Source organism: Vigna unguiculata, chromosome 11, assembly GCF_037176805.1.
Source record: "Vigna unguiculata cultivar grain cowpea cultivar isolate G323 ecotype 2 chromosome 11, ASM3717680v1, whole genome shotgun sequence".
NCBI lineage: Eukaryota > Viridiplantae > Streptophyta > Magnoliopsida > Fabales > Fabaceae > Vigna > Vigna unguiculata.
In genome coordinates, this window is record NC_140802.1 from 30,008,138 (window position 1) to 30,034,346 (window position 26,209).

Consider the following 26,209-nt stretch of genomic DNA (forward strand, 5'->3'; position numbering starts at 1 on the left):
TCATCCACTATATAAAGTTTCTTTTCTTTCACATTGCACACAATGTGGGACTTTTACATTACATTGCATAAATGGTAAATTATACCAACCCTTATGAAAAAATATGGTTCAAGTGCACTGACACACATTCACAACCTTGTATCTCTTTACATTTCTTAACAAACCTATGTTACCGTCTTTGTTTCTCTCTTTCCCTCTGATTTCGTACTATCGCTTCTCTTACAAATTGCCATTTTTATTTCTTTTTCTCGTTTTATTTGTAGATGGACAGTTAGGTTGTCAATCAAATATTTTCCAATTATTTTTTTGTAAAAATAGAATTCTGGAAGATAAATTATAAAATGCAAATATGTGTTTATATCTTATTTTAAGATTAATGAAGGATACTCTTTGTTTACGAACTATTTTTACTTTCTTATAGCTCATTTTAAAAAAAAAAGAACAGGAAAAAAAGGTAGAAGTTAAACCCACCTTCTTGTCAATGAAGAACATAGAGATCACAAAAGAAAAAAAAAATCAATCCATTGCTTTCTATCTTTCTAAGACATATGATCAATTCAACTATTTACTAGATTGTTAAGTAACAACCAAAATAATGTTTGATGTTGTTTCTTAGTTTGCATCTTTCTGCACAGGTACAATACTACAAATTGCTTTAATATATAGTTTGTTCAACTTCAATATTCATGATTTCATAAAAGAAAGAATGTAGATGGTTCAAGCATAATATTCATGAATCACTTTTCAAGTTCTAGTAGTCCGTTACTCCTTTTCACAATAAGGTGTAGGTCATCCGGAGTTTGAGCACTCGCTGCTCTTTTAAGATTGTGTGTAGACATCCACCTTATCCAATATTGTTAATGAAGAACCCACGTAGTTGTACACATCGTTCACAATATGAGCTTTCTTGAGAAACCACTACTGCCGGTCTCATAAGAGCTACCACACCGTGATGCAGTAATAATGTCATAAAGAGACAAGACAATCAACAATGAAGTTGGTATTGTCATCTTAATGACCTCGCTTAGGTTACAAGGTAGTACTACTTATTTCGATAAATTACATGTGTTTTGATAGAAGTTTACGAAGACAAGGTTATTCCTTGACTTGTCTTATGTGTGTCTCATAAATGCGAAAACCAATAGATGTTAGAAAAATTTTTATGATCTTTACTTATCTGCTTCTCTTTAATGTGATTCACTTTCCACATGAAATTGTTACATAATTTAATGAAACTTAATTGTGGATAGATGAAAAAAAGTTGCTATAAATAAATTCACATGTCAGGCTCACTCAAATAACTTATCCAAATTGACGTGTTGGAAATTAATATTATTTTTTAAATGGAAAAATGGTATTCGATTTTCTATTAAGTTAGACTTTCACCTTTTTTTTTCTAAATATACAATATACACTTCCTTTTAATTTTAAATAGTGTGATTCTTAAATATTTGTCGTGTCTAAGAAAAAATAGAAAATTTTCATACGGTGCTAAATATATAAAAATCCACTTTGTTCGTGATAAATTTATTTATTTTGTTTTATGTAAACTATTTATTTATTCTTTTATGTTATAATTTGTTTATTTAATGAAAAATAGATAGATTGTTGAAAATTTGCAACACTTATTTTTCAATTGCTAGGTTGCATAATTTTGTTGGTTATAGATGCAAGCCTTATTAAACATCACTACTAATTTATCTTCTTCTACTCTCATAAGTATTTTTTTTTCTTCTTATAGTAGTTTTCAAGTTTAAGTTGTTTGTTTTGTTACATTTGTCTAATTATTGTATGTCATTCGGTGTGTGAGGATTATTCAAAAACTTACCAATTCTCTAATTGGTTGTGGGATTGGTCTTCCAAGAAATAGATCTAGAATAGTGACAAATAACAGTACTGCAGAATTCATAACTCTTAAACCTTTTAATATCATGTCATTGTACAAAATCCATTTTAATTTTTACTAGCATATGTAAAATAAAAAAGACTCATTCAAACATATCAAACCCTATTTCCTTACTTTTGTTTTAATTATTACATCTCAAATTTAAAAGGTTGTTAAATATATAAAAGTGATACATTAATACTCCAAAACAGTGTATAGAATATATAAAAATATAGGTAACTACATCATATTGAAACAATTTGAAGAAAAATAATATTTTGGTTAGAAAAAGAAAGTTTGTCAGTATTAGTATAAAAGTGGACTTTAGTATACTTTATGTATATCATAAACAGACAATAATTGAGAATAAAAAAATTAGTGGACATACCTAAGCATCATTGTAGAAGTTATATCGACCATATTCATATATGTTACTTTGAGAGAATCAACTATAAAAACTTTGAAAGGAAAATTAGATATTAGAGAGAGGTGTTAAGTAATATCTCAAATCTAAAGCAATGTTGAATAAAAATTGGAAAAAGGTGATGGTCCAAGCAAGTGAGGCTGCCTAAGTATTTGTTTTGAGGGTGGTTGCAAGAACTTGTTATCCCTCCACTGTTGGGAGGTAAAGGTAATCGTTGCTCTGTGAAACCAGCCTCACGCAGTGCCCTCTTGTCTAAGAGAGATGGGACCTATGCCTTCACACAAGTTCCATCACCCAACTCTCAACTTGGAATGGGCAAGCCAACTTTTGGCATCCACAACTCCAACCAGGGAGCCTCAAAGTTGTTCCATCACCTTCGTGCCCCCACTTGGGTTACAAGCTCTTGTTACTTAGCTCGGCGAGAACACAACCTTTTCATACACTATATAAAGTTTCTTTTCTTTCACATTGCACACAATGTGGGACTTTTACATTACATTGCATAAATGTTAAATTAGACCAACCCTTATGAAAAAATATTGTTCAAATGCACTCACACACATTCACAACCTTGTATCTCTTTACATTTCTTAACAAACCTATGTTATCGTCTTTGTTTCTCTCTTTCCCTCTCATTTTGTACTATCGCTTCTCTTACAAATTGCCATTTTTCTTTCTTTTTCTCGTTTTATTTGTAGATGGACAGTTAGGTTGTCAATCAAATATTTTCCAATTATTTTTTTTGTAAAAATAGAATTCTGGAAGATAAATTATAAAATGCAAATATGTGTTTATATCTTATTTTAAGATTAATGAAGGATACTCTTTGTTTACGAACTATTTTTACTTTCTTATAGCTCATTTAAAGAAAAAAAGAACAGGAAAAAAAGGTAGAAGTTAAACCCACCTTCTTGTCAATGAAGAACATAGAGATCACAAAAGAAAAAAAATCAATCCATTGCTTTCTATCTTTCTAAGACATATGATCAATTCAACTATTTACTAGATTGTTAAGTAACAACCAAACTAATGTTTGATGTTGTTTCTTAGTTTGCACCTTTCTGCACAGGTACAATACTACCAATTGCTTTAATATATAGTTTGTTCAACTTCAATATTCATGATTTCATAAAAGAAAGAATGTAGATGGTTCAAGCATAATGTTCATGAATCACTTTTCAAGTTCTAGTAGTCCGTTACTCCTTTTCACAATAAGGTGTAGGTCATCCGGAGTTTGAGCACTCGCTGCTCTTTTAAGATTGTGTGTAGACATCCACCTTATCCAATATTGTTAATGAAGAACCCACGTAGTTGTACACATCGTTCACAATATGAGCTTTCTTGAGAAACCACTACTGCCGGTCTCATAAGAGCTACCACACCGTGATGCAGTAATAATGTCATAAAAAGACAAGACAATCAACAATGAAGTTGGTATTGTCATCTTAATGACCTCGCTTAGGTTACAAGGTAGTACTACTTATTTCGATAAATTACATGTGTTTTGATAGAAGTTTACGAAGACAAGGTTATTCCTTGACTTGTCTTATGTGTGTCTCATAAATGCGAAAACCAATAGATGTTAGAAAAATTTTTATGATCTTTACTTATCTGCTTCTCTTTAATGTGATTCACTTTCCACATGAAATTGTTACATAATTTAATGAAACTTAATTGTGGATAGATAAAAAAAAGTTGCTATAAATAAATTCACATGTCAGGCTCACTCAAATAACTTATCCAAATTGACGTGTTGGAAATTAATATTATTTTTTAAATGGAAAAATGGTATTCGATTTTCTATTAAGTTAGACTTTCACCTTTTTTTTTTCTAAATATACAATATACACTTCCTTTTAATTTTAAATAGTGTGATTCTTAAATATTTGTCGTGTCTAAGAAAAAATAGAAAATTTTCATACGGTGCTAAATATATAAAAATCCACTTTGTTCGTGATAAATTTATTTATTTTGTTTTATGTAAACTATTTATTTATTCTTTTATGTTATAATTTGTTTATTTAATGAAAAATAGATAGATTGTTGAAAATTTGCAACACTTATTTTTCAATTGCTAGGTTGCATAATTTTGTTGGTTATAGATGCAAGCCTTATTAAACATCACTACTAATTTATCTTCTTCTACTCTCATAAGTATTTTTTTTTCTTCTTATAGTAGTTTTCAAGTTTAAGTTGTTTGTTTTGTTACATTTGTCTAATTATTGTATGTCATTCGGTGTGTGAGGATTATTCAAAAACTTACCAATTCTCTAATTGGTTGTGGGATTGGTCTTCCAAGAAATAGATCTAGAATAGTGACAAATAACAGTACTGCAGAATTCATAACTCTTAAACCTTTTAATATCATGTCATTGTACAAAATCCATTTTAATTTTTACTAGCATATGTAAAATAAAAAAGACTCATTCAAACATATCAAACCCTATTTCCTTACTTTTGTTTTAATTATTACATCTCAAATTTAAAAGGTTGTTAAATATATAAAAGTGATACATTAATACTCCAAAACAGTGTATAGAATATATAAAAATATAGGTAACTACATCATATTGAAACAATTTGAAGAAAAATAATATTTTGGTTAGAAAAAGAAAGTTTGTCAGTATTAGTATAAAAGTGGACTTTAGTATACTTTATGTATATCATAAACAGACAATAATTGAGAATAAAAAAATTAGTGGACATACCTAAGCATCATTGTAGAAGTTATATCGACCATATTCATATATGTTACTTTGAGAGAATCAACTATAAAAACTTTGAAAGGAAAATTAGATATTAGAGAGAGGTGTTAAGTAATATCTCAAATCTAAAGCAATGTTGAATAAAAATTGGAAAAAGGTGATGGTCCAAGCAAGTGAGGCTGCCTAAGTATTTGTTTTGAGGGTGGTTGCAACAACTTGTTATCCCTCCACTGTTGGGAGGTAAAGGTAATCGTTGCTCTGTGAAACCAGCCTCACGCAGTGCCCTCTTGTCTAAGAGAGATGGGACCTATGCCTTCACACAAGTTCCATCACCCAACTCTCAACTTGGAATGGGCAAGCCAACTTTTGGCATCCACAACTCCAACCAGGGAGCCTCAAAGTTGTTCCATCACCTTCGTGCCCCCACTTGGGTTACAAGCTCTTGTTACTTAGCTCGGCGAGAACACAACCTTTTCATACACTATATAAAGTTTCTTTTCTTTCACATTGCACACAATGTGGGACTTTTACATTACATTGCATAAATGTTAAATTAGACCAACCCTTATGAAAAAATATTGTTCAAATGCACTCACACACATTCACAACCTTGTATCTCTTTACATTTCTTAACAAACCTATGTTATCGTCTTTGTTTCTCTCTTTCCCTCTCATTTTGTACTATCGCTTCTCTTACAAATTGCCATTTTTCTTTCTTTTTCTCGTTTTATTTGTAGATGGACAGTTAGGTTGTCAATCAAATATTTTCCAATTATTTTTTTTGTAAAAATAGAATTCTGGAAGATAAATTATAAAATGCAAATATGTGTTTATATCTTATTTTAAGATTAATGAAGGATACTCTTTGTTTACGAACTATTTTTACTTTCTTATAGCTCATTTAAAGAAAAAAAGAACAGGAAAAAAAGGTAGAAGTTAAACCCACCTTCTTGTCAATGAAGAACATAGAGATCACAAAAGAAAAAAAATCAATCCATTGCTTTCTATCTTTCTAAGACATATGATCAATTCAACTATTTACTAGATTGTTAAGTAACAACCAAACTAATGTTTGATGTTGTTTCTTAGTTTGCACCTTTCTGCACAGGTACAATACTACCAATTGCTTTAATATATAGTTTGTTCAACTTCAATATTCATGATTTCATAAAAGAAAGAATGTAGATGGTTCAAGCATAATGTTCATGAATCACTTTTCAAGTTCTAGTAGTCCGTTACTCCTTTTCACAATAAGGTGTAGGTCATCCGGAGTTTGAGCACTCGCTGCTCTTTTAAGATTGTGTGTAGACATCCACCTTATCCAATATTGTTAATGAAGAACCCACGTAGTTGTACACATCGTTCACAATATGAGCTTTCTTGAGAAACCACTACTGCCGGTCTCATAAGAGCTACCACACCGTGATGCAGTAATAATGTCATAAAAAGACAAGACAATCAACAATGAAGTTGGTATTGTCATCTTAATGACCTCGCTTAGGTTACAAGGTAGTACTACTTATTTCGATAAATTACATGTGTTTTGATAGAAGTTTACGAAGACAAGGTTATTCCTTGACTTGTCTTATGTGTGTCTCATAAATGCGAAAACCAATAGATGTTAGAAAAATTTTTATGATCTTTACTTATCTGCTTCTCTTTAATGTGATTCACTTTCCACATGAAATTGTTACATAATTTAATGAAACTTAATTGTGGATAGATGAAAAAAAGTTGCTATAAATAAATTCACATGTCAGGCTCACTCAAATAACTTATCCAAATTGACGTGTTGGAAATTAATATTATTTTTTAAATGGAAAAATGGTATTCGATTTTCTATTAAGTTAGACTTTCACCTTTTTTTTTCTAAATATACAATATACACTTCCTTTTAATTTTAAATAGTGTGATTCTTAAATATTTGTCGTGTCTAAGAAAAAATAGAAAATTTTCATACGGTGCTAAATATATAAAAATCCACTTTGTTCGTGATAAATTTATTTATTTTGTTTTATGTAAACTATTTATTTATTCTTTTATGTTATAATTTGTTTATTTAATGAAAAATAGATAGATTGTTGAAAATTTGCAACACTTATTTTTCAATTGCTAGGTTGCATAATTTTGTTGGTTATAGATGCAAGCCTTATTAAACATCACTACTAATTTATCTTCTTCTACTCTCATAAGTATTTTTTTTTCTTCTTATAGTAGTTTTCAAGTTTAAGTTGTTTGTTTTGTTACATTTGTCTAATTATTGTATGTCATTCGGTGTGTGAGGATTATTCAAAAACTTACCAATTCTCTAATTGGTTGTGGGATTGGTCTTCCAAGAAATAGATCTAGAATAGTGACAAATAACAGTACTGCAGAATTCATAACTCTTAAACCTTTTAATATCATGTCATTGTACAAAATCCATTTTAATTTTTACTAGCATATGTAAAATAAAAAAGACTCATTCAAACATATCAAACCCTATTTCCTTACTTTTGTTTTAATTATTACATCTCAAATTTAAAAGGTTGTTAAATATATAAAAGTGATACATTAATACTCCAAAACAGTGTATAGAATATATAAAAATATAGGTAACTACATCATATTGAAACAATTTGAAGAAAAATAATATTTTGGTTAGAAAAAGAAAGTTTGTCAGTATTAGTATAAAAGTGGACTTTAGTATACTTTATGTATATCATAAACAGACAATAATTGAGAATAAAAAAATTAGTGGACATACCTAAGCATCATTGTAGAAGTTATATCGACCATATTCATATATGTTACTTTGAGAGAATCAACTATAAAAACTTTGAAAGGAAAATTAGATATTAGAGAGAGGTGTTAAGTAATATCTCAAATCTAAAGCAATGTTGAATAAAAATTGGAAAAAGGTGATGGTCCAAGCAAGTGAGGCTGCCTAAGTATTTGTTTTGAGGGTGGTTGCAACAACTTGTTATCCCTCCACTGTTGGGAGGTAAAGGTAATCGTTGCTCTGTGAAACCAGCCTCACGCAGTGCCCTCTTGTCTAAGAGAGATGGGACCTATGCCTTCACACAAGTTCCATCACCCAACTCTCAACTTGGAATGGGCAAGCCAACTTTTGGCATCCACAACTCCAACCAGGGAGCCTCAAAGTTGTTCCATCACCTTCGTGCCCCCACTTGGGTTACAAGCTCTTGTTACTTAGCTCGGCGAGAACATAACCTTTTCATACACTATATAAAGTTTCTTTTCTTTCACATTGCACACAATGTGGGACTTTTACATTACATTGCATAAATGTTAAATTAGACCAACCCTTATGAAAAAATATTGTTCAAATGCACTCACACACATTCACAACCTTGTATCTCTTTACATTTCTTAACAAACCTATGTTATCGTCTTTGTTTCTCTCTTTCCCTCTCATTTTGTACTATCGCTTCTCTTACAAATTGCCATTTTTCTTTCTTTTTCTCGTTTTATTTGTAGATGGACAGTTAGGTTGTCAATCAAATATTTTCCAATTATTTTTTTTGTAAAAATAGAATTCTGGAAGATAAATTATAAAATGCAAATATGTGTTTATATCTTATTTTAAGATTAATGAAGGATACTCTTTGTTTACGAACTATTTTTACTTTCTTATAGCTCATTTAAAGAAAAAAAGAACAGGAAAAAAAGGTAGAAGTTAAACCCACCTTCTTGTCAATGAAGAACATAGAGATCACAAAAGAAAAAAAATCAATCCATTGCTTTCTATCTTTCTAAGACATATGATCAATTCAACTATTTACTAGATTGTTAAGTAACAACCAAACTAATGTTTGATGTTGTTTCTTAGTTTGCACCTTTCTGCACAGGTACAATACTACCAATTGCTTTAATATATAGTTTGTTCAACTTCAATATTCATGATTTCATAAAAGAAAGAATGTAGATGGTTCAAGCATAATGTTCATGAATCACTTTTCAAGTTCTAGTAGTCCGTTACTCCTTTTCACAATAAGGTGTAGGTCATCCGGAGTTTGAGCACTCGCTGCTCTTTTAAGATTGTGTGTAGACATCCACCTTATCCAATATTGTTAATGAAGAACCCACGTAGTTGTACACATCGTTCACAATATGAGCTTTCTTGAGAAACCACTACTGCCGGTCTCATAAGAGCTACCACACCGTGATGCAGTAATAATGTCATAAAAAGACAAGACAATCAACAATGAAGTTGGTATTGTCATCTTAATGACCTCGCTTAGGTTACAAGGTAGTACTACTTATTTCGATAAATTACATGTGTTTTGATAGAAGTTTACGAAGACAAGGTTATTCCTTGACTTGTCTTATGTGTGTCTCATAAATGCGAAAACCAATAGATGTTAGAAAAATTTTTATGATCTTTACTTATCTGCTTCTCTTTAATGTGATTCACTTTCCACATGAAATTGTTACATAATTTAATGAAACTTAATTGTGGATAGATGAAAAAAAGTTGCTATAAATAAATTCACATGTCAGGCTCACTCAAATAACTTATCCAAATTGACGTGTTGGAAATTAATATTATTTTTTAAATGGAAAAATGGTATTCGATTTTCTATTAAGTTAGACTTTCACCTTTTTTTTTCTAAATATACAATATACACTTCCTTTTAATTTTAAATAGTGTGATTCTTAAATATTTGTCGTGTCTAAGAAAAAATAGAAAATTTTCATACGGTGCTAAATATATAAAAATCCACTTTGTTCGTGATAAATTTATTTATTTTGTTTTATGTAAACTATTTATTTATTCTTTTATGTTATAATTTGTTTATTTAATGAAAAATAGATAGATTGTTGAAAATTTGCAACACTTATTTTTCAATTGCTAGGTTGCATAATTTTGTTGGTTATAGATGCAAGCCTTATTAAACATCACTACTAATTTATCTTCTTCTACTCTCATAAGTATTTTTTTTTCTTCTTATAGTAGTTTTCAAGTTTAAGTTGTTTGTTTTGTTACATTTGTCTAATTATTGTATGTCATTCGGTGTGTGAGGATTATTCAAAAACTTACCAATTCTCTAATTGGTTGTGGGATTGGTCTTCCAAGAAATAGATCTAGAATAGTGACAAATAACAGTACTGCAGAATTCATAACTCTTAAACCTTTTAATATCATGTCATTGTACAAAATCCATTTTAATTTTTACTAGCATATGTAAAATAAAAAAGACTCATTCAAACATATCAAACCCTATTTCCTTACTTTTGTTTTAATTATTACATCTCAAATTTAAAAGGTTGTTAAATATATAAAAGTGATACATTAATACTCCAAAACAGTGTATAGAATATATAAAAATATAGGTAACTACATCATATTGAAACAATTTGAAGAAAAATAATATTTTGGTTAGAAAAAGAAAGTTTGTCAGTATTAGTATAAAAGTGGACTTTAGTATACTTTATGTATATCATAAACAGACAATAATTGAGAATAAAAAAATTAGTGGACATACCTAAGCATCATTGTAGAAGTTATATCGACCATATTCATATATGTTACTTTGAGAGAATCAACTATAAAAACTTTGAAAGGAAAATTAGATATTAGAGAGAGGTGTTAAGTAATATCTCAAATCTAAAGCAATGTTGAATAAAAATTGGAAAAAGGTGATGGTCCAAGCAAGTGAGGCTGCCTAAGTATTTGTTTTGAGGGTGGTTGCAAGAACTTGTTATCCCTCCACTGTTGGGAGGTAAAGGTAATCGTTGCTCTGTGAAACCAGCCTCACGCAGTGCCCTCTTGTCTAAGAGAGATGGGACCTATGCCTTCACACAAGTTCCATCACCCAACTCTCAACTTGGAATGGGCAAGCCAACTTTTGGCATCCACAACTCCAACCAGGGAGCCTCAAAGTTGTTCCATCACCTTCGTGCCCCCACTTGGGTTACAAGCTCTTGTTACTTAGCTCGGCGAGAACACAACCTTTTCATACACTATATAAAGTTTCTTTTCTTTCACATTGCACACAATGTGGGACTTTTACATTACATTGCATAAATGTTAAATTAGACCAACCCTTATGAAAAAATATTGTTCAAATGCACTCACACACATTCACAACCTTGTATCTCTTTACATTTCTTAACAAACCTATGTTATCGTCTTTGTTTCTCTCTTTCCCTCTCATTTTGTACTATCGCTTCTCTTACAAATTGCCATTTTTCTTTCTTTTTCTCGTTTTATTTGTAGATGGACAGTTAGGTTGTCAATCAAATATTTTCCAATTATTTTTTTTGTAAAAATAGAATTCTGGAAGATAAATTATAAAATGCAAATATGTGTTTATATCTTATTTTAAGATTAATGAAGGATACTCTTTGTTTACGAACTATTTTTACTTTCTTATAGCTCATTTAAAGAAAAAAAGAACAGGAAAAAAAGGTAGAAGTTAAACCCACCTTCTTGTCAATGAAGAACATAGAGATCACAAAAGAAAAAAAATCAATCCATTGCTTTCTATCTTTCTAAGACATATGATCAATTCAACTATTTACTAGATTGTTAAGTAACAACCAAACTAATGTTTGATGTTGTTTCTTAGTTTGCACCTTTCTGCACAGGTACAATACTACCAATTGCTTTAATATATAGTTTGTTCAACTTCAATATTCATGATTTCATAAAAGAAAGAATGTAGATGGTTCAAGCATAATGTTCATGAATCACTTTTCAAGTTCTAGTAGTCCGTTACTCCTTTTCACAATAAGGTGTAGGTCATCCGGAGTTTGAGCACTCGCTGCTCTTTTAAGATTGTGTGTAGACATCCACCTTATCCAATATTGTTAATGAAGAACCCACGTAGTTGTACACATCGTTCACAATATGAGCTTTCTTGAGAAACCACTACTGCCGGTCTCATAAGAGCTACCACACCGTGATGCAGTAATAATGTCATAAAAAGACAAGACAATCAACAATGAAGTTGGTATTCCGTCATCTTAGTGACCCCGCTTAGGTTACAAGGTAGTACTACTTATTTCGATAAATTACATGTGTTTTGATAGAAGTTTACGAAGACAAGGTTATTTCTTGACTTGTCTTATGTGTGTCTCATAAATGCGAAAACCAATAGATGTTAGAAAAGTTTTTATGATCTTTACTTATCTGCTTCTCTTTAATGTGATTCACTTTCCACATGAAATTGTTACATAATTTAATGAAACTTAATTGTGGATAGATGAAAAAAAATTGCTATAAATAAATTCACATGTCAGGCTCACTCAAATAACTTATCCAAATTGACGTGTTGGAAATTAATATTATTTTTTAAATGGAAAAATGGTATTCGATTTTCTATTAAGTTAGACTTTCACCTTTTTTTTTCTAAATATACAATATACACTTCCTTTTAATTTTAAATAGTGTGATTCTTAAATATTTGTCGTGTCTAAGAAAAAATAGAAAATTTTCATACGGTGCTAAATATATAAAAATCCACTTTGTTCGTGATAAATTTATTTATTTTGTTTTATGTAAACTATTTATTTATTCTTTTATGTTATAATTTGTTTATTTAATGAAAAATAGATAGATTGTTGAAAATTTGCAACACTTATTTTTCAATTGCTAGGTTGCATAATTTTGTTGGTTATAGATGCAAGCCTTATTAAACATCACTACTAATTTATCTTCTTCTACTCTCATAAGTATTTTTTTTTTCTTCCTATAGTAGTTTTCAAGTTTAAGTTGTTTGTTTTGTTACATTTGTCTAATTATTGTATGTCATTCGGTGTGTGAGGATTATTCAAAAACTTACCAATTCTCTAATTGGTTGTGGGATTGGTCAACCAAGAAATAGATCTAGAATAATGACAAATAACAGTACTGCAGAATTCATAACTCTTAAACATTTTAATATCATGTCATTGTACAAAATCCAGTTTAATTTTTACTAGCACATGTAAAATAAAAAAGACTCATTCAAACATATCAAACCCTATTTCCTTACTTTTGTTTTAATTATTACATCTCAAATTTAAAAGGTTGTTAAATATATAAAAGTGATACATTAATACTCCAAAACAGTGTATAGAATATATAAAAATATAGGTAACTACATCATATTGAAACAATTTGAAGAAAAATAATATTTTGGTTAGAAAAAGAAAGTTTGTCAGTATTAGTATAAAAGTGGACTTTAGTATACTTTATGTATATCATAAACAGACAATAATTGAGAATAAAAAAATTAGTGGACATACCTAAGCATCATTGTAGAAGTTATATCGACCATATTCATATATGTTACTTTGAGAGAATCAACTATAAAAACTTTGAAAGGAAAATTAGATATTAGAGAGAGGTGTTAAGTAATATCTCAAATCTAAAGCAATGTTGAATAAAAATTGGAAAAAGGTGATAGTCCAAGCAAGTGAGGCTGCCTAAGTATTTGTTTTGAGGGTGGTTGCAACAACTTGTTATCCCTCCACTGTTGGGAGGTAGAGGTAATCGCTGCTCTGTGAAACCAGCCTCACGCAGTGCCCTCTTGTCTAAGAGAGATGGGACCTATGCCTTCACACAAGTTCCATCACCCAACTCTCAACTTGGAATGGGCAAGCCAACTTTTGGCATCCACAACTCCAACCAGGGAGCCTCAAAGTTGTTCCATCACCTTCGTGCCCCCACTTGGGTTACAAGCTCTTGTTACTTAGCTCGGCGAGAACACAACCTTTTCATACACTATATAAAGTTTCTTTTCTTTCACATTGCACACAATGTGGGACTTTTACATTACATTGCATAAATGTTAAATTAGACCAACCCTTATGAAAAAATATTGTTCAAATGCACTCACACACATTCACAACCTTGTATCTCTTTACATTTCTTAACAAACCTATGTTATCGTCTTTGTTTCTCTCTTTCCCTCTCATTTTGTACTATCGCTTCTCTTACAAATTGCCATTTTTCTTTCTTTTTCTCGTTTTATTTGTAGATGGACAGTTAGGTTGTCAATCAAATATTTTCCAATTATTTTTTTTGTAAAAATAGAATTCTGGAAGATAAATTATAAAATGCAAATATGTGTTTATATCTTATTTTAAGATTAATGAAGGATACTCTTTGTTTACGAACTATTTTTACTTTCTTATAGCTCATTTAAAGAAAAAAAGAACAGGAAAAAAAGGTAGAAGTTAAACCCACCTTCTTGTCAATGAAGAACATAGAGATCACAAAAGAAAAAAAATCAATCCATTGCTTTCTATCTTTCTAAGACATATGATCAATTCAACTATTTACTAGATTGTTAAGTAACAACCAAACTAATGTTTGATGTTGTTTCTTAGTTTGCACCTTTCTGCACAGGTACAATACTACCAATTGCTTTAATATATAGTTTGTTCAACTTCAATATTCATGATTTCATAAAAGAAAGAATGTAGATGGTTCAAGCATAATGTTCATGAATCACTTTTCAAGTTCTAGTAGTCCGTTACTCCTTTTCACAATAAGGTGTAGGTCATCCGGAGTTTGAGCACTCGCTGCTCTTTTAAGATTGTGTGTAGACATCCACCTTATCCAATATTGTTAATGAAGAACCCACGTAGTTGTACACATCGTTCACAATATGAGCTTTCTTGAGAAACCACTACTGCCGGTCTCATAAGAGCTACCACACCGTGATGCAGTAATAATGTCATAAAAAGACAAGACAATCAACAATGAAGTTGGTATTCCGTCATCTTAGTGACCCCGCTTAGGTTACAAGGTAGTACTACTTATTTCGATAAATTACATGTGTTTTGATAGAAGTTTACGAAGACAAGGTTATTTCTTGACTTGTCTTATGTGTGTCTCATAAATGCGAAAACCAATAGATGTTAGAAAAGTTTTTATGATCTTTACTTATCTGCTTCTCTTTAATGTGATTCACTTTCCACATGAAATTGTTACATAATTTAATGAAACTTAATTGTGGATAGATGAAAAAAAATTGCTATAAATAAATTCACATGTCAGGCTCACTCAAATAACTTATCCAAATTGACGTGTTGGAAATTAATATTATTTTTTAAATGGAAAAATGGTATTCGATTTTCTATTAAGTTAGACTTTCACCTTTTTTTTTCTAAATATACAATATACACTTCCTTTTAATTTTAAATAGTGTGATTCTTAAATATTTGTCGTGTCTAAGAAAAAATAGAAAATTTTCATACGGTGCTAAATATATAAAAATCCACTTTGTTCGTGATAAATTTATTTATTTTGTTTTATGTAAACTATTTATTTATTCTTTTATGTTATAATTTGTTTATTTAATGAAAAATAGATAGATTGTTGAAAATTTGCAACACTTATTTTTCAATTGCTAGGTTGCATAATTTTGTTGGTTATAGATGCAAGCCTTATTAAACATCACTACTAATTTATCTTCTTCTACTCTCATAAGTATTTTTTTTTCTTCTTATAGTAGTTTTCAAGTTTAAGTTGTTTGTTTTGTTACATTTGTCTAATTATTGTATGTCATTCGGTGTGTGAGGATTATTCAAAAACTTACCAATTCTCTAATTGGTTGTGGGATTGGTCTTCCAAGAAATAGATCTAGAATAGTGACAAATAACAGTACTGCAGAATTCATAACTCTTAAACCTTTTAATATCATGTCATTGTACAAAATCCATTTTAATTTTTACTAGCATATGTAAAATAAAAAAGACTCATTCAAACATATCAAACCCTATTTCCTTACTTTTGTTTTAATTATTACATCTCAAATTTAAAAGGTTGTTAAATATATAAAAGTGATACATTAATACTCCAAAACAGTGTATAGAATATATAAAAATATAGGTAACTACATCATATTGAAACAATTTGAAGAAAAATAATATTTTGGTTAGAAAAAGAAAGTTTGTCAGTATTAGTATAAAAGTGGACTTTAGTATACTTTATGTATATCATAAACAGACAATAATTGAGAATAAAAAAATTAGTGGACATACCTAAGCATCATTGTAGAAGTTATATCGACCATATTCATATATGTTACTTTGAGAGAATCAACTATAAAAACTTTGAAAGGAAAATTAGATATTAGAGAGAGGTGTTAAGTAATATCTCAAATCTAAAGCAATGTTGAATAAAAATTGGAAAAAGGTGATGGTCCAAGCAAGTGAGGCTGCCTAAGTATTTGTTTTGAGGGTGGTTGCAACAACTTGTTATCCCTCCACTGTTGGGAGGTAAAGGTAATCGTTGCTCTGTGAAACCAGCCTCACGCAGTGCCCTCTTGTCTAAGAGAGATGGGACCTATGCCTTCACACAAGTTCCATCACCCAACTCTCAACTTGGAATGGGCAAGCCAACTTTTGGCATCCACAACTCCAACCAGGGAGCCTCAAAGTTGTTCCATCACCTTCGTGCCCCCACTTGGGTTACAAGCTCTTGTTACTTAGCTCGGCGAGAACACAACCTTTTCATACACTATATAAAGTTTCTTTTCTTTCACATTGCACACAATGTGGGACTTTTACATTACATTGCATAAATGTTAAATTAGACCAACCCTTATGAAAAAATATTGTTCAAATGCACTCACACACATTCACAACCTTGTATCTCTTTACATTTCTTAACAAACCTATGTTATCGTCTTTGTTTCTCTCTTTCCCTCTCATTTTGTACTATCGCTTCTCTTACAAATTGCCATTTTTCTTTCTTTTTCTCGTTTTATTTGTAGATGGACAGTTAGGTTGTCAATCAAATATTTTCCAATTATTTTTTTTGTAAAAATAGAATTCTGGAAGATAAATTATAAAATGCAAATATGTGTTTATATCTTATTTTAAGATTAATGAAGGATACTCTTTGTTTACGAACTATTTTTACTTTCTTATAGCTCATTTAAAGAAAAAAAGAACAGGAAAAAAAGGTAGAAGTTAAACCCACCTTCTTGTCAATGAAGAACATAGAGATCACAAAAGAAAAAAAATCAATCCATTGCTTTCTATCTTTCTAAGACATATGATCAATTCAACTATTTACTAGATTGTTAAGTAACAACCAAACTAATGTTTGATGTTGTTTCTTAGTTTGCACCTTTCTGCACAGGTACAATACTACCAATTGCTTTAATATATAGTTTGTTCAACTTCAATATTCATGATTTCATAAAAGAAAGAATGTAGATGGTTCAAGCATAATGTTCATGAATCACTTTTCAAGTTCTAGTAGTCCGTTACTCCTTTTCACAATAAGGTGTAGGTCATCCGGAGTTTGAGCACTCGCTGCTCTTTTAAGATTGTGTGTAGACATCCACCTTATCCAATATTGTTAATGAAGAACCCACGTAGTTGTACACATCGTTCACAATATGAGCTTTCTTGAGAAACCACTACTGCCGGTCTCATAAGAGCTACCACACCGTGATGCAGTAATAATGTCATAAAAAGACAAGACAATCAACAATGAAGTTGGTATTCCGTCATCTTAGTGACCCCGCTTAGGTTACAAGGTAGTACTACTTATTTCGATAAATTACATGTGTTTTGATAGAAGTTTACGAAGACAAGGTTATTTCTTGACTTGTCTTATGTGTGTCTCATAAATGCGAAAACCAATAGATGTTAGAAAAGTTTTTATGATCTTTACTTATCTGCTTCTCTTTAATGTGATTCACTTTCCACATGAAATTGTTACATAATTTAATGAAACTTAATTGTGGATAGATGAAAAAAAATTGCTATAAATAAATTCACATGTCAGGCTCACTCAAATAACTTATCCAAATTGACGTGTTGGAAATTAATATTATTTTTTAAATGGAAAAATGGTATTCGATTTTCTATTAAGTTAGACTTTCACCTTTTTTTTTCTAAATATACAATATACACTTCCTTTTAATTTTAAATAGTGTGATTCTTAAATATTTGTCGTGTCTAAGAAAAAATAGAAAATTTTCATACGGTGCTAAATATATAAAAATCCACTTTGTTCGTGATAAATTTATTTATTTTGTTTTATGTAAACTATTTATTTATTCTTTTATGTTATAATTTGTTTATTTAATGAAAAATAGATAGATTGTTGAAAATTTGCAACACTTATTTTTCAATTGCTAGGTTGCATAATTTTGTTGGTTATAGATGCAAGCCTTATTAAACATCACTACTAATTTATCTTCTTCTACTCTCATAAGTATTTTTTTTTCTTCCTATAGTAGTTTTCAAGTTTAAGTTGTTTGTTTTGTTACATTTGTCTAATTATTGTATGTCATTCGGTGTGTGAGGATTATTCAAAAACTTACCAATTCTCTAATTGGTTATGGGATTGGTCAACCAAGAAATAGATCTAGAATAATGACAAATAACAGTACTGCAGAATTCATAACTCTTAAACATTTTAATATCATGTCATTGTACAAAATCCAGTTTAATTTTTACTAGCACATGTAAAATAAAAAAGACTCATTCAAACATATCAAACCCTATTTCCTTACTTTTGTTTTAATTATTACATCTCAAATTTAAAAGGTTGTTAAATATATAAAAGTGATACATTAATACTCCAAAACAGTGTATAGAATATATAAAAATATAGGTAACTACATCATATTGAAACAATTTGAAGAAAAATAATATTTTGGTTAGAAAAAGAAAGTTTGTCAGTATTAGTATAAAAGTGGACTTTAGTATACTTTATGTATATCATAAACAGACAATAATTGAGAATAAAAAAATTAGTGGACATACCTAAGCATCATTGTAGAAGTTATATCGACCATATTCATATATGTTACTTTGAGAGAATCAACTATAAAAACTTTGAAAGGAAAATTAGATATTAGAGAGAGGTGTTAAGTAATATCTCAAATCTAAAGCAATGTTGAATAAAAATTGGAAAAAGGTGATAGTCCAAGCAAGTGAGGCTGCCTAAGTATTTGTTTTGAGGGTGGTTGCAACAACTTGTTATCCCTCCACTGTTGGGAGGTAGAGGTAATCGCTGCTCTGTGAAACCAGCCTCACGCAGTGCCCTCTTGTCTAAGAGAGATGGGACCTATGCCTTCACACAAGTTCCATCACCCAACTCTCAACTTGGAATGGGCAAGCCAACTTTTGGCATCCACAACTCCAACCAGGGAGCCTCAAAGTTGTTCCATCACCTTCGTGCCCCCACTTGGGTTACAAGCTCTTGTTACTTAGCTCGGCGAGAACACAACCTTTTCATCCACTATATAAAGTTTCTTTTCTTTCACATTCCACACAATGTGGGAGTTTTACATTACATTGCATAAATGGTAAATTATACCAACCCTTATGAAAAAATATGGTTCAAATGCACTAACACACATTCACAACCTTGTATCTCTTTACATTTCTTAACAAACCTATGTTACCGTCTTTGTTTCTCTCTTTCCCTCTCATTTCGTACTATCGCTTCTCTTACAAATTGCCATTTTTATTTCTTTTTCTCGTTTTATTTGTAGATGGACAGTTAGGTTGTCGATCAAATATTTTCCAATTATTTTTTTGTAAAAATAGAATTCTGGAAGATAAATCATAAAATGCAAATATGTGTTTATATCTTATTTTAAGATTAATGAAGGATACTCTTTGTTTACGAACTATTTTTACTTTCTTGTAGCTCATTTAAAGAAAAAAAGAAAAGGAAAAAAGGTAGAAGTTAAACCCACCTTCTTGTCAATGAAGAACATAGAGATCACAAAAGAAAAAAAAAATCAATCCATTGCTTTCTATCTTTCTAAGACATATGATCAATTCAACTATTTACTAGATTGTTAAGTAACAACCAAAATAATGTTTGATGTTGTTTCTTAGTTTGCATCTTTCTGCACAGGTACAATACTACAAATTGCTTTAATATATAGTTTGTTCAACTTCCATATTGATGATTTCATAAAAGAAAGAATGTAGATGGTTCAAGCATAATGTTCATGAATCACTTTTCAAGTTCTAGTAGTCCGTTACTCCTTTTCACAATAAGGTGTAGGTCATCCGGAGTTAAAGCACCCGCTGCTCTTTTAAGATTGTGTGTAGACATCCACCTTATCCAATATTGTTAATGAAGAACCCACGTAGTTGTACACATCGTTCACAATATGAGATTTCTTGAGAAACCACTACTGTCGGTCTCATAAGAGCTACCACACCGTGATGCAGTAATAATGTCATAAAAAGACAAGACAATCAACAATGAAGTTGGTATTCCGTCATCTTAATGACCCCGCTTAGGTTACAAGGTAGTACTACTTATTTCGGTAAATTACATGTGTTTTGATAGAAGTTTACGAAGACAAGGTTATTTCTTGACTTGTCTTATGTGTGTCTCATAAATGGAAAACCAATAGATGTAAGAAAAGTTTTTATGATCTTTACTTATCTGCTTCTCTTTAATGTGATTCACTTTCCACATGAAATTGTTACATAATTTAATGAAACTTAATTGTGGATAGATGAAAAAAAATTGCTATAAATAAATTCACATGTCAGGCTCGATTGGTGCTAGCAACAAGGCACCCCTCCGTGGTGGCCATCGGCACCGTGTACTCGAACCCGTCCAGCAGCAACGGCCCCGCCACCCGCACAGGAATCTGCACGTATCCCACCGGCAAATCCGCCAGCACGCTGTCCAAAACCCTCCCCGCCTCCATCACCACCATTAAAGCCTCGTTCTTTCCCTCACTATTGTGTTCCTCGTCACCACCGCCGCCACCATGACCCGTGTCCGTGACCACCACAATGCCCACCATTGTGTCCTCCGAAGGATCCGCCGACAGAAGCTCCTATTGTGGAGCACAGAGGGAAAAAGTGATCCGCGCGGCGGCGCGGGATGCGGACGGTGAAGGAGGAAGAAAGGGAAAGTGAAGGAAGGGCTCGTGCTCGCGGAGAGAGAGAGAGTGGAATTAGAGAGGCGCTGGCGCAGGGAGGAAGAAGGGTTCGCGAATTTCGAACCCTAAATAAACCCTATGGCTTCGGTTGTTAGAGGAACTGAAGCCATTGACCCCCTTTTGGCACCGGGTCTCCTTGGACCGAGGCCTATACCCCTGACTTCCAGCCACTTTTTGGCTTCGGGTCCTACTAGATCGAGGCCTATACCCCTCTTTGGCACCGGTTTTGAGCGAACCGGGGCCTATACCCCTTTTTGGCTTCGGGTATTTGGAGAACCGAGGCCTAAAACTTGGCTCTAATTGCAAAAATACCACCGCACCATTATATGCTTCGGTTTTTGGCCAACTGAGGCATATAAGGCGAGGTAAAATGGGAATTCTGCACTAGTGGTACCGGAGGAGATACCACTTTTCTTCAAGTGAGAAGCAGGCTACCACCATAGGCACCACTCTGAGTCTAATATTACAAGTGCCACCACCTTTTACACTCCTGTTTGTATTACAAGCTATCACGACCTAGCTTGGCAATCCCTCTTGTAAGTCAAAGGCTTATAAGCCCTCTATCTTCCGTTAACTCTTCAATGTGGGACTTCAAAAAGAAAGAAGAGGTATGCAGTGGCGGATCTTGACCAAGAGTATAACACTTTAAAAAATGACTCTTCTATAAACAATTGGATCGTTAGATTGGATTATTAGTATAATGCTTTAAATACTTTAGAAGATGTGAAGAAATATAATTTAACTTGTTTTCATTTTCACGTGTAGCTTCCCTTTTACTACTTCTACAAAATAAATTCATTATTTTATTCTTCATCTATATGCTTTTTTTTTAAATATATTAAAAACTAATTTATCATAATCTAATAAAATATTGAGTGACATAAGTATTAGAAGAAAAATATATTATAATCAAGTCACAATTAAAAATCGGTTATAAAAAAACACATAATACATGATTTTTTTCTTCTATAATCATAAAAGGCTCATGAGATAAAAAATAATTTTAATAACTATTAAAGTAATATTTCATCATTAAGTAAGACAAGAGGGAGTTACATTTTGTTTCTTCGAGAAATGAAGGAAACAGATGAGAAATGAGAGCAAACATAATGAGTATGTGTCTAACTTCATTTTTCTTAAAAAAAAACATATGATAGTGAGAGATGAGTACAATTTTGTTAAAATTTTAAAAGGCAATGACAGAAGAAAATAAAAAATATTTTAATAAATGTTTGATTTAATTACTCTTTTGGTTACGGTTTTCAAAAATGTAAGTTGATCTTCCAATTCTTTTAGTTTCAATTTAGTGACAATTTGATATTTTTAGACGAAAACAGATACTAGAAGACTAATTAAACCTAAATATATTTTTTTTATTTTTTATTATTTATTAACATTAACTATTGTATTTTATAAAATAAATAAAGAGACACAATTTAATTATCATCAATTTCTAAAATATACTATTTATAATTTTAAAAATTTCAAAATTTTTAAAAATTAAAAAAATGGATATATAATTTTGAAAAAAATCAAAAATATTTGGGGGGGCCTAGGCCCATCCCTGCTTCTATGAGGCTCCACCTATGGAGGTATGGTACTTGGCTACGTTTTCGATTTGAGTGTTTTGAGATGTTGGAGAAACAACCATTAAAGCAGGGACAAATCATTCACAGGGCAGGGAGGGGCCATGCCACCCCCCCCAAATATTTTTTATTTTTTTTTAAATTATATGTATGTTTTTGAAATTTTTTAAAATTATATTTATATTTTTGAAATTATTTTAAATTCTATATATTTTTAAAAATTATATGTAGTATATTTTAGAAATTAATGGAAATTAAATTGTGTGACTTTTTATTTTTTTTATAAAACACAACCTTTAAATCTTAACAAAGTTGGTCATGTAGTGTTTTTTAGTCTCAATTTGGTTTCGATTTTTGAAAAAGTTGATGCAATTTGGTTATTTTCATTAAATTTTTTGAAGCGAATCAAAAGAGTTTTGATACACTTGGGTTATGTTAATTGCACCAACAAAACAAAACATCCTTATTAATCGTTTCAATTTTCAACAAATTGAGACTAAGAAAACATTAGACAACCAACTAGACATTTTTGGACAATAAAGAAACAAAAAATATCATTAAACCAAATATTTATTAAGATATTTTTTATTTCTTTCTCATTGTCTTTCTAATTTTTCACAAATTGTATCATCTCTCATTCTCATATGTTTTCTTTTTTCTTTTTGAAGAAAAAAAAATTAGACACACTCATTTTTTTTTTGATTTCTCATTTGTTTCTTTCTTTCTTAAAAAAAGAAGGTAACTCTCTATCGTCTTCCCTGATAATAAAATATTAGTTGAAGAGTTATTAACATGATTTTTTTTATCTTACAAGCCTTTTGCAAATTCATTTTTTTATGAATATATAAGATAAAATTTGTATTCTAATATTATTTTGAAAAAAAAAATATTTATATAGATGGAAAATAAAATAATAGATTTATTTATTTTTAAATGATTTAAGGAAAGGTATTCATGAAGATAAAAACAGATACATTCCACTTCTTCATATATTTTAAAATATTATACTAATAATCTAATCTAATGATCCAATTGTTTAGTTTAAAGAATTATTTTTTGAAACATTATACTAATAATCTAGTTTAATTATAAAAAAATTATATTATTTTGGACCTTCCAAAAGTTTTGACAAGTTTCTGTTCTCTGTTATGGAGGATCGTGAGATTAGATATATTTGAAGGAAATTCAAGATATGGAAAACTAAATATAAGTACGATTCTAACCTTTTGTTAGTTTTGATTCATTATTGTCTTTCCTTTTGATTTCTTATCCTCTACTTATACAGATTTTAGTAAAATTAACTTGGAAAGAAATCATTTCTTATTTGAGAAAGATATTTTTAAAAGAATGCTTCCTGTTTTCATTTGTCAAATAGGTTCATTGGCCAAATGACAAAACTTATCAAAAGATTTATCTAACAAAGTGTTAAAGTTCTTCACAAATGTTTTTAATAAAAACACTGTCAACAAGTTCTTTTGGATAAAAGAAATTCTCTATGAAAAAGGGGCTTGTGCTTCTCAACTAAGGTGAATCATTGTAAAATGTTTTCCTGTAATTTATTCTCATATGTTAAATTAAAATTAAAATATTATTCTAAATAGTTTAAAATTGAATAAGTGCAAATATTATAAAAAATATATACACAAAAAACATATTATTAAATATATCTTCATGATAATGCTAAATGTAAAGGATATTTCTTCACGTTGGACATGAGGAATGTAATCTTCACACTGTGGTGAAGTAAAAAACCTTTATTAATTAAGTTCCTAAATTTCCAAAAATCAAATTAAGTTCCTAAGCTCGATCAATTGTGGTCATTCATTCTCTTATCTTTCTGCACTAATAATATAAATGTAAATTAAAAAATATAAAACGGTAAAGAAAATATTGTTAAAATGTCAGAAGTGGGATTTGAATCCACGTCCTCTTTCAAAGACCAAAACTTGAGTCTAGCGCCTTAGACCACTCGGCCATCCTGACACAAATGCAAGTCTCAAGCCTAGCTTGTATATACTATATTTATATATTTAATAAAGCTATATAAAAAAGTACGTGTAATTAACCCTTAACCCTAAAAGGAATATGCATTCAAATAGAAAAATTCCTCTCATGCTTTAACTGTTCGTATGATGTGTTTTCTTCACATATCGGACATGCTCTATGACATCTCACACTATAACTTGACAATTTTCCATATGTAGGAAAATTATTGATTGTACAAAATAATATGGCATGCATTTGGAAAGGTACATTAGCAAACCCATCAAAAAATTCAACCCCATTATCCCATAACTTCATGTCCTTAATCAATGGACTCGATATCATCATAGATAACATCGTGTACTTTATCTTCATACATAAACTTGGAGGCAAGTTATAAATCACTAACAAAACGGGTCATGAACTATGATTGGTACTTAAATTCCCATAAGGATTCGTTCCATCTGAAGCTAGTCCAAGTCTCAAATTTCTTGATTCATTTTTGAATGTAGGAAATTCTTTATCAATGTTCTTCCATTGCACATAATCTGCAAGATGACGAACTAGTCCATCACATTTCCGCTCATCAGCATGTCATCTAAGGTTTCTAGCATCATTTGGATTCGTAAACATACATTTAAACCTTGGAATTATTGGTAGATACCAAACTGCCTTCGAAGGAGGGTCGTGCTTTGTGACCTCATCACTATTCTCTTTGTCACTATCTTTGTATTTTCTATATAAAATACAACCATTAAGACATGCATGAATCTTTTCATATTCCATATCCATTGGACAAAGTATCTTTTTTGCCTCATACATTAGATCAGGTAGTGTATTACTTTCAGGAAGCATTTCTTTCAACAACTGAAGCAATTCTGTGAAGCTTTTATCATTCCATCCATTTAATACCTTCAAATTTATCAACCTTAACACTGATGATAACCGTGTGAAGTTAGGTGAACCAGCGTACAACGGGGTCTCTGCATTTGTAGTCATATTTTCATACACAGCTTTAGCAAATGTTTGTACTTCAACATCATGAATCATTTCCTTTAATCTATTCTCCATTGTCGAGTCCACAAATTCATGTGTTTCAGCCACAGTTGGTGTAAGATTCGCTAAATTTAATTAAATAAATAAATAATTAATTAATAAATGTGGGTAGGAGGAGCCTTTATAACATTAAATGTTAATTAATGTGATGTAGAAAAGTATTAGCTAAAATGGTTGAAAGTACTTGGTTATGTGAGAGGACTTGGGTTCAAGTCCTATGTGTGCCATATATGTGATATTTACTTGATTATTATTTTAATAATATGATGGATCATGATGAGTGATAATATAATCCTAGAATCTTAAGAGTGAAACTTTGGTAGTGATTGAGGCAAAGGAACTGAATTGGGAGAGAGCAAAAAGGGAGGCCATTGGCGATAAAAGAAACTCTCAAAAGTCCAATTTTAAGCAATGGAAAAAAGGTTAGGGGAGCTGAACCACATTCTATTTATGTTTTATGTGTAACTGTATGAATTATAGCATGTATATGTATGATCATTCCTCTTTTGCATTGAAATTCGTTTTTCTAAAATTTTTCCAAAAATCGCCTGGCGGGATATGAACTGCCGTCAGGCGACTCATATATTTTGTGTGGTTTTTTGGGTTCCTGCTAAGGAACCGCCTGACGGTAAGCAACGTGCCGCCAAGCGACACAAGCCTAATCCACCCAGTTTATAGGTTTTTTCATG

At 30.7% G+C, this 26,209-nt stretch overlaps 8 non-coding genes across 8 annotated transcripts; all 8 read right to left on the reverse strand.

Moving 5' to 3' along the window:
* Positions 1–2,423: 2,423 nt before the first annotated feature.
* On the reverse strand, positions 2,424–2,729 carry LOC146881740 (signal recognition particle RNA). Its single transcript, XR_014986836.1, has one exon.
* Positions 2,730–5,167: 2,438 nt separating this feature from the next.
* LOC146881741 (signal recognition particle RNA) lies at positions 5,168–5,473 on the reverse strand. Its single transcript, XR_014986783.1, has one exon.
* A 2,437-nt stretch (positions 5,474–7,910) lies between these two features.
* Positions 7,911–8,216, reverse strand: LOC146881742 (signal recognition particle RNA). Its single transcript, XR_014986794.1, has one exon.
* Positions 8,217–10,653: 2,437 nt separating this feature from the next.
* Positions 10,654–10,959, reverse strand: LOC146881743 (signal recognition particle RNA). The gene has a single exon (XR_014986837.1).
* Positions 10,960–13,399: 2,440 nt separating this feature from the next.
* LOC146881744 (signal recognition particle RNA) lies at positions 13,400–13,705 on the reverse strand. Its single transcript, XR_014986707.1, has one exon.
* A 2,439-nt stretch (positions 13,706–16,144) lies between these two features.
* LOC146881745 (signal recognition particle RNA) lies at positions 16,145–16,450 on the reverse strand. The gene has a single exon (XR_014986805.1).
* Positions 16,451–18,889: 2,439 nt separating this feature from the next.
* LOC146881746 (signal recognition particle RNA) lies at positions 18,890–19,195 on the reverse strand. Its single transcript, XR_014986708.1, has one exon.
* Positions 19,196–24,380: 5,185 nt separating this feature from the next.
* On the reverse strand, positions 24,381–24,464 carry TRNAL-CAA (transfer RNA leucine (anticodon CAA)). Its single transcript has one exon. It is a non-coding gene; the product is annotated as a tRNA-Leu (tRNA).
* Positions 24,465–26,209: the final 1,745 nt, after the last annotated feature.